At 38.3% G+C, this 13,176-nt stretch overlaps 1 protein-coding gene across 5 annotated transcripts in view; it reads right to left on the bottom strand.

Moving 5' to 3' along the window:
* LOC109051469 (synaptotagmin-1-like) overlaps positions 1 to 13,176 on the bottom strand; it is a 172,428-nt gene that overhangs the window by 68,500 nt on the left and 90,752 nt on the right. Inside the window, exon 1 of one of the 5 annotated variants that reach the window (XM_042742302.1) lies at positions 5,378 to 5,557. The exons of the other annotated variants lie outside the window; for them this stretch is intronic. The gene's annotated coding sequence lies outside the window, so the exon portion shown is untranslated. Of the gene's footprint in view, positions 1 to 5,377; positions 5,558 to 13,176 lie in introns of those variants that run through there. 5 annotated transcript variants of the gene reach the window in all.

The following is a 13,176-nucleotide window of genomic DNA, read 5'->3' as shown; positions in this document are numbered from 1 at the left end:
ATTCATTACGTTATTTCTGCGTCATTGCACATGCACAGTCCTTTCAGTTTCGTGGTTCAATCCGATCAAGTGTTTACATGCACGCTCAATTGTATTAGAAGAGGAATAAACCACCCCCTTCAATCTGATCGAAATTTCATTCGGCTCGAGCTCAGTCGGCTCAATTAAGGTGTTTATATGAATGTTTTTCAATCCAATTGAGCCGTCAATCCGATTACAAACTGATTATTTGGGTGCATGTAAACGTAGCCACTAAGTAGGAAATCTCATCTAATTGGTTAATTGATTGAAGACACAAAAATTACAAGTTACTGGCTGTTTAAACAGAAATAGAAGGGAACAGAGGTCAGTTCATAAGCAATGAACAGGAAGTAAACAAAAAGAGCAAGTAGTTCTCTTTATGCACACAAAATCCATCAGTGCTTTCTTTACACGCTCCATTGCAAAAAACAACAGCTGGAACAAAAGAAAAAATATATACATATAAAGAATCTCCATCCAACATTTCGCTGTTCTTTACTTTCGGTCTCATCTGTACGCATGGGTTGCTCCACCTGTGCAACAATCCCAGTAAACATGCACCTGGACCTTTTGAGAGACCTTCTCAAATGCAGTCACTGAAAAATCAGTAAGCCGATTGTTTCAGATATAATCCATTGTCTTTTTTGCTTTTGAATCTTCACAGTCGACTGCACTGGTCAAGACCTGCAAAGCTGCTTGAGTAAGCATGGTCAAAATGATCTGGTAGATTATGGACAGCATATCTGGCATTAGACACCCTCCGGGGAAGAGGAAACCAACCTCAACTTTATTCTGCCCACCGAAAGAGTGAAGGACACAGAAAGAAGGAGAAAAGGACTGAAAGCAAATGGATGGTTGTGTCTCTTCATGGTGGTATAGATGAGAAAAAAAACAGGAACAAATTTATCTGGTGGTATGGTGGCCATGTTATTAACAGCCTGCTGAAATGCACTTAACTCATGCTTATTCAATTATGCTAATGTACACATGCAAATGACCATGGCCCACAATATCATGCTGTCTCAATTAGGTGACGGGCTTACAAGGGTTGGCTTTAGAGAGTGATCGGATTATTGTCCTCCTATCCGTCTACAAGCAAACAGCTTTTGACCTGTGATTATCATCATGAGACATCATTGGGGTGGGTTGACTCGCAGACTGAGATGAGACGTTCTGTTTGCGTGCGACTGCATGTGTTGGCTGAAGGAATGGGAGGCTATGGATGTGCGTCTTCACACTATATTTACTGGTTCACTTCAGCACTGCCGCTTTTAGCAGCAATTCCCTCAAGAATGAATCACAAATTCCAGCTTTTAAGGAGTTATTGATATTCAAGGTCAGCTTATGTCATGTGCTTTTATTTTAAATATTGTATAGATCACATTAAACAATTCTGGGAAATGTGAGTCAAGCTCCACAACATTAAATTATCAAATGATTGAAGCTCAACATGCATTAAATTACTCCAGACATCATTTCTGAATCGGTGGGAACTTTTAACTGCACAATAAATCTGAATCACTGGTCTACATTATTGCTCAGCTTTCATGTCTAGCATGTATTCACGATGTACAAAAAAGAAAGAAAAGAAAATTAGGTATTAAAATCAATAGGGAGAATTGTCAGAAGCTTGGTGAGTAATACATCATTTTCAGTATGACCAAGGCCAGATTAATTAAATCGATTCTGACCGTGAAATACACCATGCCGGCTTAAAAGAAACAGCTTTAGACAAGAGCTTTACACAAGAGCATTTCATGATTTGGCATGTCCCATACATATGCGTGACCAACAAGATATAGCTAACATGCTAAACACATATGCACTACATAGACGCAACAAGTGAGTTTCATCCTGCTACAGTAAAAGAAACAGCTGAGTCTATAATGGTAGCATGAGTCAACATCAATCGTCACTGCATTATGTAATGCTTGAAGGCCCATTGTTTACAACAGCAAACTTCTAAGAATGAAAAGCACATTACATCTGAAAATGTTGATCACATAGCATTCAATCATGAACCAGAATAAAAGCAGATTTTTAGGGGAATTTTCACCTTTTTGAGGACATGGTCGTATACACAACATAACTTGCATTATCCGTAGATTGAGGATTTATCTTTTTTCTATAAAATGAATAAATATTTTATGGAAAAAATGCTGCATACTTTATTATATTATAGCACTGAGTACTATATTATCTGAAGGGTATTCTGGCTGGTTGCTAGGCAGTTACTAAGATGTTCTAAATGGTTGCTAAGCAGCTGCTCCTGTGTTGTGTGTGAGTTTTTGAACAACAAAGAAAATAAACAATGATGCCTAAAAAAGTACAAGAAACTATAAAGGGAAACAATCAGTCTACAAAGGGTTTGCAACCACTTTTTTTCTCCTAAGCATTAATTTCTGACCCTTTTATGGAAAGAGCAAAAGGTGAATGTAGAGGAACTTGTAAACTGACAGAATAGCCACTGACATTGTCGCTGTCCTCAGAATAGTGGTTTTTAAAGCAGCCCACTCACTTAAAGCCTAGAAGTGTGTCGCTGTCCAGTGCTGAAAGTGTCGAGGCAGGTGGCGCTGTCCAAAAGCAAGAGGTGCTGAAAGCTGTGTGTTGTGTTGAAGAGTGTGGAAAAGCGCACAGTCTGTGGGTGGCTATGAGGCTCGTTTGCTTAGAGCTGTCAACAGTATCCTCAGCACCTAAGAGGTCGTTTCTTGCATTTTGTCTGTTGCATTTTTTAAAATGTTTATTTACATAAGCCTCAGACTGATGTCTGTGTCTTTTGTTTTATGCGCATTAGAACTTTTAAGACAATCAAATCAATGGGACTTTTAAAAATTTTGAGATTTCGGTTTTCAGTTACAGGATCTTATTTGATTTATAGACAATTCTTATTAACAGCATCCTTTTGGATTGGTTCCAAATTATGCAACAAAATTCCAATAGAAATACTATATTAATTTCTTTATGATTTTTTTGTTTGTTTGTTTGTTTTTGTTTTGGACGAGGATTATATGCTCTCTTGCTTCTTTGAATGCAAGAGCAAGTCCTGATTTGGGGTTAAACAATAGACAGTAGAAAATAACTGATAAAAAAGAAAAAAAAAAAGCTTAATTCCTGGAACTATAATACAATTCTTAGCTCCTTCGATAGCTGTACCGTATACACATGGTTAAGACTACACACAGTGGTGTGCTCCAATGTGGCCATCTGCAGACATGCTTTTTTTTTTTCTCCCTATTTATTTATTTTTATTAGGAATTACGCTTGAACCAGCTGCTTGGTAAGCGTATACACTAAGCAGACAGTCATACGGCTAATTTTTGACAGCAGGATAAATCCGTTAGATAATCCAAATCTGCAGGAAGAGAGATACAGAAAGAGAGAGAGTCTATAAGGGAGATTAAAAAGAGGAGATTGTGATTGCCGAATCCACATCACTGATCATGTGACCCTAATTCCACTCTGAAATTTCTTCCCGCAGAGTGTTAGAGAGACGACCAATCACAAGGCACAGTTTGTGAGCTCGTGAGGAGTGGGAGAGAAAAAAAACCATCCCGCTAACAGCAAGTCAATCGCAAATACAGTCCAAAAAGGGGGGAAACACTCATACAGACTCACACTTGTCACTGCAATGCATATGCACACAAACAAGCAACCTCTCACATGCATTTACACCTAGTTTTGTTTCAGTTTGGTCTTTGTTCCTGACAAAAGCGTGTGGGTTTTCTCTCTGCATGACACTGACTTGATCAATAAAGGATGCAACGGCATATTTATGACTCTCCACCAACTCATACAGGTCGAGTTTTGTCCCCATCCATGTCCATGGTGGTTTTACACCCCTGCTACTGTCGTGTTTTGTTCTACCTTCTGTCAAATATAAAGCTCATATAAATTACACAGCCGTTAGAAAAAAAAAAAGACATCAATAGAGCTCTTGCCAGCATCCCTCATTAACTATTGATGCTATATGAGATCTGGCGCCACAGCTGGCCACACACAAACAGACAGATTGTTTATTTCTGCACTCATTGACAATGGACTCAATTCAAACCAGTCTCCATGGTACTGAACCAAACAGCAGGGGTGGCAGTTTAAACTCTGAGGTGGTTAAAGGCCGAGGTGGTCAGTCGTACTGTGGTGCCAACAGCCATACTGAAATGAACATCTGTGATGCCTTCTGTACCACCTTAAAAGCACAAATTAATATTAAAAACCAAGGACTACAAAATAAATTGATGTTAAAACAGCCTTTTGGAGAAAATGAAAAGGAATCAGAGTGCAGTTTGTTTCGATTAAGGAAAGATCCATTTTAAAAAAAAGGGATGGATGAAACGCAGTGGCTTTTGAGGATTATGCCAGGCAGGAGAATGGAACCAAATGGAGAGAAGCTGTTTGAAGCTCCGCAATAAGCCACTCTTCCCCTCTGTCATGTTTTGAAATGAGGAAACAACTGTGTGTGTTAACTGCAATCTAGCAGCCCCTTTGTTCCTTCTTTAGATCGCAAGCTAATGGAGGAATGGGGCTTTAACTTGAACTGAGGGGCTGAAAAATGGTGAAACTGGAAGAGATCTGTCAATTAGGTGTGGTTTGACATCACTGAGAGTGTGAAAGGCGGGGGAAATGACTATACAGAAGGTGATAGTACCTTGAGGTTTGATCACTCCATATGTCAGGGGCTGCAAACTCCACTGGGAAAAAAGGGGTATGAAATGAGAGCTACGTGTAGGCATGTGGGTGAAGGGGTGTGTAGGGTACAAACACAAAGCACATAATAACAATTTCTTCACTATATTGACAGACAATCCTTGTTTCTCTGCCTGCCTACTCTTATGTTTGCTCTTTCAGAGAAAGCAGTTAGTCTGTCCTCTTAAATGCTCTATGTAAAGAAAGACCCTCTCGTTTCCTTCAAATTGACAGTTTTTAAAGAAAACGGTCAGGCAGGGGGAGAGATGTGTGCAGATGACCTCCTCGTCGCCAGTGTCAGAATTAGTGAGAGCGGCAGTAGACGGCAGAAAGCTAGTAAAGTTATTCCTCCTGAAATCAGCCATCACGAGGCACTGAGGTAGGAAGCAGTGTGTCTCATGCTCTAGTGAGTGCTATTATGGATTGTTTTCACTCAGTAATGAAATGCAAAAGCCTGCATATGCATGCAATATGCATGCAAATATGTAAGTAGTGTTGTATTCTCATCATATAAGTAGAGCCATTTTAAGACTTTAAAACCCAAAGCAGCATCTCTAGAACTAGAATCTTCTGAAACAGTTCAGTACACTTGACTACAGAGGTTATAGGTAACTAACACACACACACACACACACAGAGGGAAACTGTTCTCAGCACAGTCAAGTGTCCTTACCTGGCGGTCTGTAGTCACCCCTGGGTTTTTGTTCAGAGCTGGATGTTAGGAAGAGCAGGAGGTAGAGGCTGAAATTGAATTGAGTAAAAACACCTCCGTTTGTCCTGCAGAAATATGGATGCCCTGTGCACACACGCTCTCTCTCTCTCTTACACACCGCTCTGACACGGAGCGCTGAATCTCTCTCTCTCCCTCTCGCAGCCTTCCTACTCGTCTTCCCGCCCACCTACCCCCGACACCCTCCCTTTTCCTATCTCTTTCTTTCACACACACTGTCATTCTCTCTCGTCACACATGCGCACACACACTCTCTCTCTCTCTCTCTCTCTCCAGGCACTCACTCATTTGCTGTGACACGAGCACTCTTGTGTACATATATTTGGTTTCTTTACTCAACAAACATTCTCTTCTTCTGCTTTTGTCTTTTACAAACAGCATTGAGCATCTCTCTCTCTCTCTCTCTGTTTTTTTTTTTACATGACTAAGGCAATATTTGTAAAGGAATACCAGCTTGTTGTTAACAGAATACTGAGAGGTTCTCAACCAGCATCAAAGGTCTGTTTCTATAGGGTCACAGATAGCCACATGATGTAAAATCGAGGTCCTGAACCAAATCCATTATATCTATAAAATCTATAACTATACATACTTTTTTTGTGTACATTTTCACACACACACACACACACACACACACACACACACTCACTCACACACACACACACAAACAAAAACACAAACACTCACACACACACACACACACACACACACACACACTGCTGCTGCTCTAAACTACAGGGATTGATACACCAGTTCACAGCTGATAACTGAGAGCATTGAGACTACAAATAGTCTAATTGTCTAATAATCTTATAGTTAGTATATATAAATATCCGCTAGATGAACGTCTTGGGTCATAAGGCACATCTCACTAATTTTTATTAACTGAATTAATAAAAAAAAACTGAATTTAAAAAAATGGTTAGTTAAAAATAGAACTATTTGCTGTTTAACATGCAGTACAGCAGATACATAAAATGTCAGTTTCAAAAAAACAGACCAATCAGAATGGAAGAACAAATCCCGTGTGAATGCCTCCTAAGGCTGCCATTAATTCCTGCTCTTTTACGTCTTTCTGTCTTGTAGTGTAGATGTAGCCCACATCCCCTTGAAGAGTCAGTCAAGGGCATTCCCAAAGAAGCTGTATGCAAATGTACAGTGAGCCCGGAGCAGCTGCTTGGCCCCTCCCCTTGTCCAGATGCTCGGCCTGGGAGGGGAGTGGGGGTGGAGCGGTGGCCTAAAGGGACTACAAAAAGCCAGCGCAATAAACACAGCTTGAGCTCAGCTTGTCGACAAACCAATTTAGAACAACATTAATGCTAATGATGAGTTTTTAAACACAGGCATTTTCTAAATCAGCTGATTTGTATATTTGTTGTGTTGAGTTTAGGTGGTGTTTGGGCATTGTGATTTTTAGGCATTACCAAATGGAGGGGTTGGAATGAGAATGGTTTGAATTATCATCAAGGTCATGCCCTTCAGTGAGAAACACTCATCACTGCCCGGGTCTGCAAAACAGGGAAAAGGTAGAGAGGGTGGACTCACTGCCGGTTGAATGCACTTCCGCTACACACTTCAGAGCACTCAGGTCTGATGCATGGGATTCCAGGATCACTCCCTTTGTGCTATATCAGTCTTTGCTTCTCTCTCTTTGTTTCTCTCTCCCTCTTGACCTCATTCTCTTCCCATCTCTTTTTCACACTCTGTCTAATACTGCTCTCATGCTGTGACGGTTCATTTTTCCATTGTACGTGTATGCTTCAGGCAGCAATATGTTCTATCTGACAGTTTACATTAGCAAAAGCCTCTCAGCAACAGAATAAGCTGCTGGCCATTAATGACATTCACTTTCTGAACGCACAGATACAGGTGAGGTTTTGCTTTCATGTACGCTCTCAACACCTTAAATATTATCCTATAACCTCTTACACCTTGAGTTTTTTTTTTTTTTCTATGTTGCAGTCAATGAGAATTGTCATTCATTTTACAACTAAAATGCAACATGTATGAGTGAAATAGGATATCCAACAATAATACACGTAAGGTGGGACTTGATTATGTCCATTAGTATTAGAAGGTGATAAGTAGTTGTTACATACCAGAACAGAGCCAGACAGAATGTAAGTTTGATAAAATAGTGCCTAAATTACTCTAGTTAGCTACTAGTTAACATTATCTAATGGCTTGTAGCATAAATTATGTTAATGAAAAAGGAAAGTAATTTCCAGGAAATGCAAGTATTTGCATTTTGTTTTGATTTTGATAAAAAAAAAAAACATAAACCATATAAATATACTGTAAACTATCTATCTGCACTGCATTAAGTAAACCATTTGTAAACCACTATTTGCTTGATTGTTTGTGGTTTGTGCCATCAGCATTGTCCTGTTTGAAAGATATTAACATAGAACATCTATTTATCTGACCAATGGCAGTGTTTGGAAAAACCTGTTAGAAATAATTTTTACAACTCCGCTTAAATATTGACTTTGTGAAACTGGAATTACACACTTGATCTTTAAAAAAAATGACAATCCAAGACTAAGTAGCATGTTTTTATAGATTAAAAACCTGAAATCAGTTCAAGTGTGACCAGCTTTCAACATCATACATTTTGGGACAACCATCTCCAAACTTCTCCCTAAACGTGTATGATGTAGTGTTTGGGATGGTATTGATGGAACAGGAAGTGTGTGTGCTTACACAGGCAGCCAGGCAGGAAATTAAACCCAGCGCAAACAGACTCAAAGCTTAATGATTACTCTTGTTAAGCCGTCTGCTCCAAACAGCAAACCTTTAGAGGGGGAGGTGTCTCTTGCTGTCTTTTTTTATTTAAACAGATGTGTATTGGATCTAGAAGTGCACTGCAGGTAGATGGTTTATATTCAGCTCCTTGACAGAGAAAATTGAGAGTCAGCCAACTGGCGCTAGAAGAGAGGTGAGTATGACAGCGACCTCTGCATATGCTCGCCACATAAATGTAAGCTTATTGATCCAAGGTGGGGGGAGTGGGTTTTTTTTCCACATTTTTACCTCTGTGTTTTGCTAAAGCCGTTATTATCTCATGCCACGTTGGGTTTATCTGTCGTATCTCTCCAGCTCACAGCATACTACATGCATGTGCACTCCCTGTGTCACTTGAATGTGCACGGCAAGCACACAAGCTTCTCTCGCAGCAACCACAGAGATCTGCCACTGAAGATGATGGATTGCTCAAAGAGTAAAACAATAGAGCAACATTATCAAATCTCACATATCAGTTGCTGCTAACAATCAGGATGGATCCCAATGTTTAATCAGTGACGGCTGATCACTATGCAGCTTACATAGAGCATAATACTGCCCTCTTGGGGATGCTGGCTCAAAATAAACAGAATGTTGTATGACCTTTGAACTACATGATGTCCTTTGAAGCAAGACAATGTCCATCTTGCAAAGAGTATACCAATCTGTGATCTCAGGTCAGATGGTTCTTGGGTGGATAATTGATTGAGCCTCTCTTCTCTTTTAAGGCATAGACTAATAGCTCAATTCCCATGGGCACATTTGTTACCATGGCAATGTCTATATTAACAATAAATACCAGCCATTGCTATAATGTTCTGCAAGCACAATGGAGCTTTTAAACTGGGCCAGATCTTTTTGCATAGTCTATTTATTTTTCAAAGCAAAGATTTCATCTGTGCTGAAGGCTATTTCTGAGGCTATTTGAGAAAGACAAATGAGCTTTTCTTAATTGTCCTTCATTGATAAATAAATGAAAAGTAAATAAAGATCGCTCAAATTATTTACAATATTTATACACATTAAGATCATCAGAATTAACTAATAACTATTTTAAATAATAATCATTCCAATGGACTGACTAACAAACAAGTTACTAGCGCGTGTCTAATTTCCACAATATAAATACACCCTTGCTTATACATCAACAATTTTTGTTTTCATTTTTTTTTTTTTTTTTTTTTTTTTACTGATTTCTGGTTAAAAACTCAAATTAAAAGTTTACATCTCATTCATGTCGTGGAATTGTCTACTTGCACTAAGCTTCATGATGCACTTCAGTTTTCAAATAGTACAGCTTAACAGTTTACAAATATGAATATTTTTTATACATATGCCGTAGCCACCTAGTACACTAAACACCGCTTAAAATAAGTGTCTGCAAGATGACTTACAAATCTGGACATTTTCTGATGAATTTTTTTGTATTAAATTTTAAATGAAATTTTTCTCACTGACAATCATTTAATTACATGTAATTTATGTGTTTATGTCAAAAGTCTTAATTAATATTCATAGAGGTAGTAGTGCTGTCAATGCTTTAATCTTCAAGATTAATTAAGATATATATATATATATATATATATATATATAAATAAAAATTAACATTTGGCATTGTGTTACATTTCCCTTGGCAGGTACCACATTCATTCAAACTATGGACTGGAATAAGAGCACAACAAGCAACACAGACAAGCAAATCCTGTGTATGACTCAAATTCCATTATAAACAGAAACAAAACAGGTCTGAAATATGACCCATACTAAAAAACAATGTTAATGTGAAGGCAAACACAAACACGGGACTGCTACAGGTTAGTAGGGAAATGTATTTAATTATTCACAATGCGCATTTAGAAAAGCAAAATATTTATAGGAACATTTCAGCAGGTTCAATATAGTTCATATTAACACAGGGAACGTGATTCATTGTTTTAATCAAATGACAACCCTAAAACTTAATAATCTGTGTTCTTTTGTGTAACTGTCTATATGTAGGAGTGCTTCCAGAAATGCCTGAGCCTTATTAAGTTGAACGCAGAAGTAGCTGTGCGAGTAGTCCATTGTATTATGTATGCATCTACAATAGATTGGCCACCTGGATTTCAGAATCAATTTCAACTATATTTATTCAGTACCATGGTATTACTATCTGATACCATCACTATTGTTTTTGTAAGGGATTTTGTTAAGGTTGTTTGTTCAAAAATGTGTCATTAATGTAATTTCTTACAGGAGCATGGAGAGCTACTAGGGCATCAGCTAATTCCCGAAGTCGGTTGCCAGGATTCAGCAAGGCGGACAGATTTGAATAAATGGTCTACAGAAGAGTGCTTAATACAATAATCTCAGATGTGCTGGTGGCAGAGGAGTGTCTGCTTTAGCACAGAAAAATAAATTAAGAATGGAGCTCTCAGCTGCCACATTAATGAGGTAAACCAGGAAATCAGAGCTCACTTACACCTGCTAACCACAACTGAGTGCCAAACTCACTGACTCCTCTCATATTAGAAAGTGAGAAAAAGAAAGTAAGAAAGAAAAGAAACCAAGAATGTGCTAGGGAAAACAAACACTGCCTATCTTAAACAAGGTATTACGGAGTCTGCATGCTCATTGCAAACATGAGGCTTTAGTCAATGTTCCATTCCGACAAATCCCATTTTCAACAAAAGTTTTTGTTGGCAAAAAGTATTCTTCATAATCCAAGACTGCCTTGTAAATAAGACTTGTATATATATCCAGAGGTACAGAAACAATCTGAAAAGTTGGCAGGCCATATTATAAACCTTATCAGCTTAGCTCATGAATATGATTTAGGTCACATAAAATTCCAGTAAATATCTAAATAGTTCATTTACATAGCAAAATGCATACACAATGGTACTTTAAAATTATTTACATAGGCATAATAAAGATAACAGTAATAGTAAAAATAATAGTAAATAATTAGTAATAAATAGTAAATAATAGTAAAAATATAAATTAACAAAAAATATAATTAAAAATACATAAAATAAAGTAAAGTAGTCGTCCTAACTGATTTAGACTGTTTAAGTCCACTGCCAGTGTAACAAGAAAGAAACTTCAGTGTGGTCTTAGCATTGCCATCACATGCATCTGGATAGAACATTTTTGTTTCCACACTGGCCATGCAAGCAAAATTATTATGTCCTAAAAAAGTGGGTTTCACACTAAGTTTCAAATTTCTCAAAGTTATAAAGGTCGCAGCTCCCTTCCAGACTGCCATTAACATTGAAATGCCACTCATCTCCTCAATTCAAGCCCATGAATACCACAATATCCTCCAGACATAGACAGGATTTTACCCCTCCTTCAATGTACAACCACAAAATGAGTCTCTCCTTGAAAAATTAAACACCCTTGAAAGTGTCTCCAACTGGAGAAAGACCAAGATGAATGAAGACTGCATAGAGAAACGGAGTGCAAATGGAGGGAAGGCCTTCATCAAAGCATGTCTCTTGAGCAAGAGAGGACTCTCAGCCCAACAAAAGGTCAAGGGTACTTTAAGCTGTGAAAACTGGATGCACCACTGGGCATCATTAACGTGAGTGCATGCCTGTTCTCAACATGCAGTACACACACCCTTACTTTACCAATACACCCTTTAGGCCACTGCTAATAAACAGAGGCCTTTGATTGATGTACTTTTGCATTTTGTCTCAAGTGTAGGTTTAATCATGAGAGTAAAATATATATTCACCCCTTTATTTGCTTCCTGAAACAGTTGGGTGTCACATGAAATTCATTTATAAGTTTGTTCCAAGACGGCTATGCATGATTTTGTAGACATAATTTAAAAACTGGCAAATCTAACACAATTATAATCCGTTTAAAATGAGCTGAATTGATAAAGTGTGTTTGTGTGTGGATCTGGAGCAGATACATCCAGGAGATTTTAAATGCATTTTAGGCAAAGAAACCTCTCTTAATTACTTCTGATAGTTTAATTATGCTTCTCGTTTGCCAGGAGCATCAACCTGCCAGACTCAAGTGAAACAATTTTATTTTCATCATCTCTTCACCGTCTCTTTCTGTCTTTCTGTGGATGCCTGGGCACCCTCCATGTTTTCTTCAATAAATGCAGGTGTTCATTTCAGAGTCGTCGCTGGCAAAAGCTACCAAACTAGACGCAAACACACAAAAATTTGCGCACACCCACTCTCTTCTCCTCCTGACACCTGTGGAGGCCATTGTTTCCGACAGGAGAGGAGGACATGCTGCAGATGTTAATGAAGTTAATGTAGTTGGGATGGTAATTAAATGTGAGAGAGGAGATGTCCACTGTAATCATACACCGCACTTCCAATCCTTGGGTCCTTTAATTCATTTATGCAGATATAGTCTGGTTAGGTTGGAGATGTGTAAACCCAGATGCTGCCATTTTTCAGTTGCCCATCCTTGTCTACAATGCCAGTCTACAATTCAATATATGAAAATAAAATATTAAAAGTAACAGTAACTATTCATTAAAAAACACAACATAAAGCTAATAACTGTAGATGAAAGCATAGTTCTTCAAAGATCTAGATGTAGTAGGATTCCTTTGTCCGGCAGCATCTGGTAAACACCTGTGCTGCTCTCCACGTTAACGAGGAAGACTGAGCGAGTTGGTCCCACTGGGATCAATTTAATGGAGACATCAGAGGGTTGGAGTGAGCTGCTGTGATTTAACATCTACAAGATGACCAATCCACTCAGGGTGAGCAATTAAGTCTTTTACATAGCCCCAACTTGACCCGATGACCTCAGACCAAGGGGAACTCCATAATCATACTGCAAATAAAGGCTCTTGTTCATATACACTCATACAAAGTGGCCCCTTCTTATATGTACTACACATTTTATACTCTTTATAGGTCAATGACAAATAAACTATCACAATATACCAATAAAGAGTTTTATACAAGGCAAAGGAAAACAACTCGGAAAAACTTCAA

The sequence above is a fragment of the Cyprinus carpio genome, chromosome A4 (assembly GCF_018340385.1).
Source record: "Cyprinus carpio isolate SPL01 chromosome A4, ASM1834038v1, whole genome shotgun sequence".
NCBI lineage: Eukaryota > Metazoa > Chordata > Actinopteri > Cypriniformes > Cyprinidae > Cyprinus > Cyprinus carpio.
Note: the sequence above shows the minus strand (reverse complement) of the source record. Positions and strands in the feature narration are given on the sequence as shown.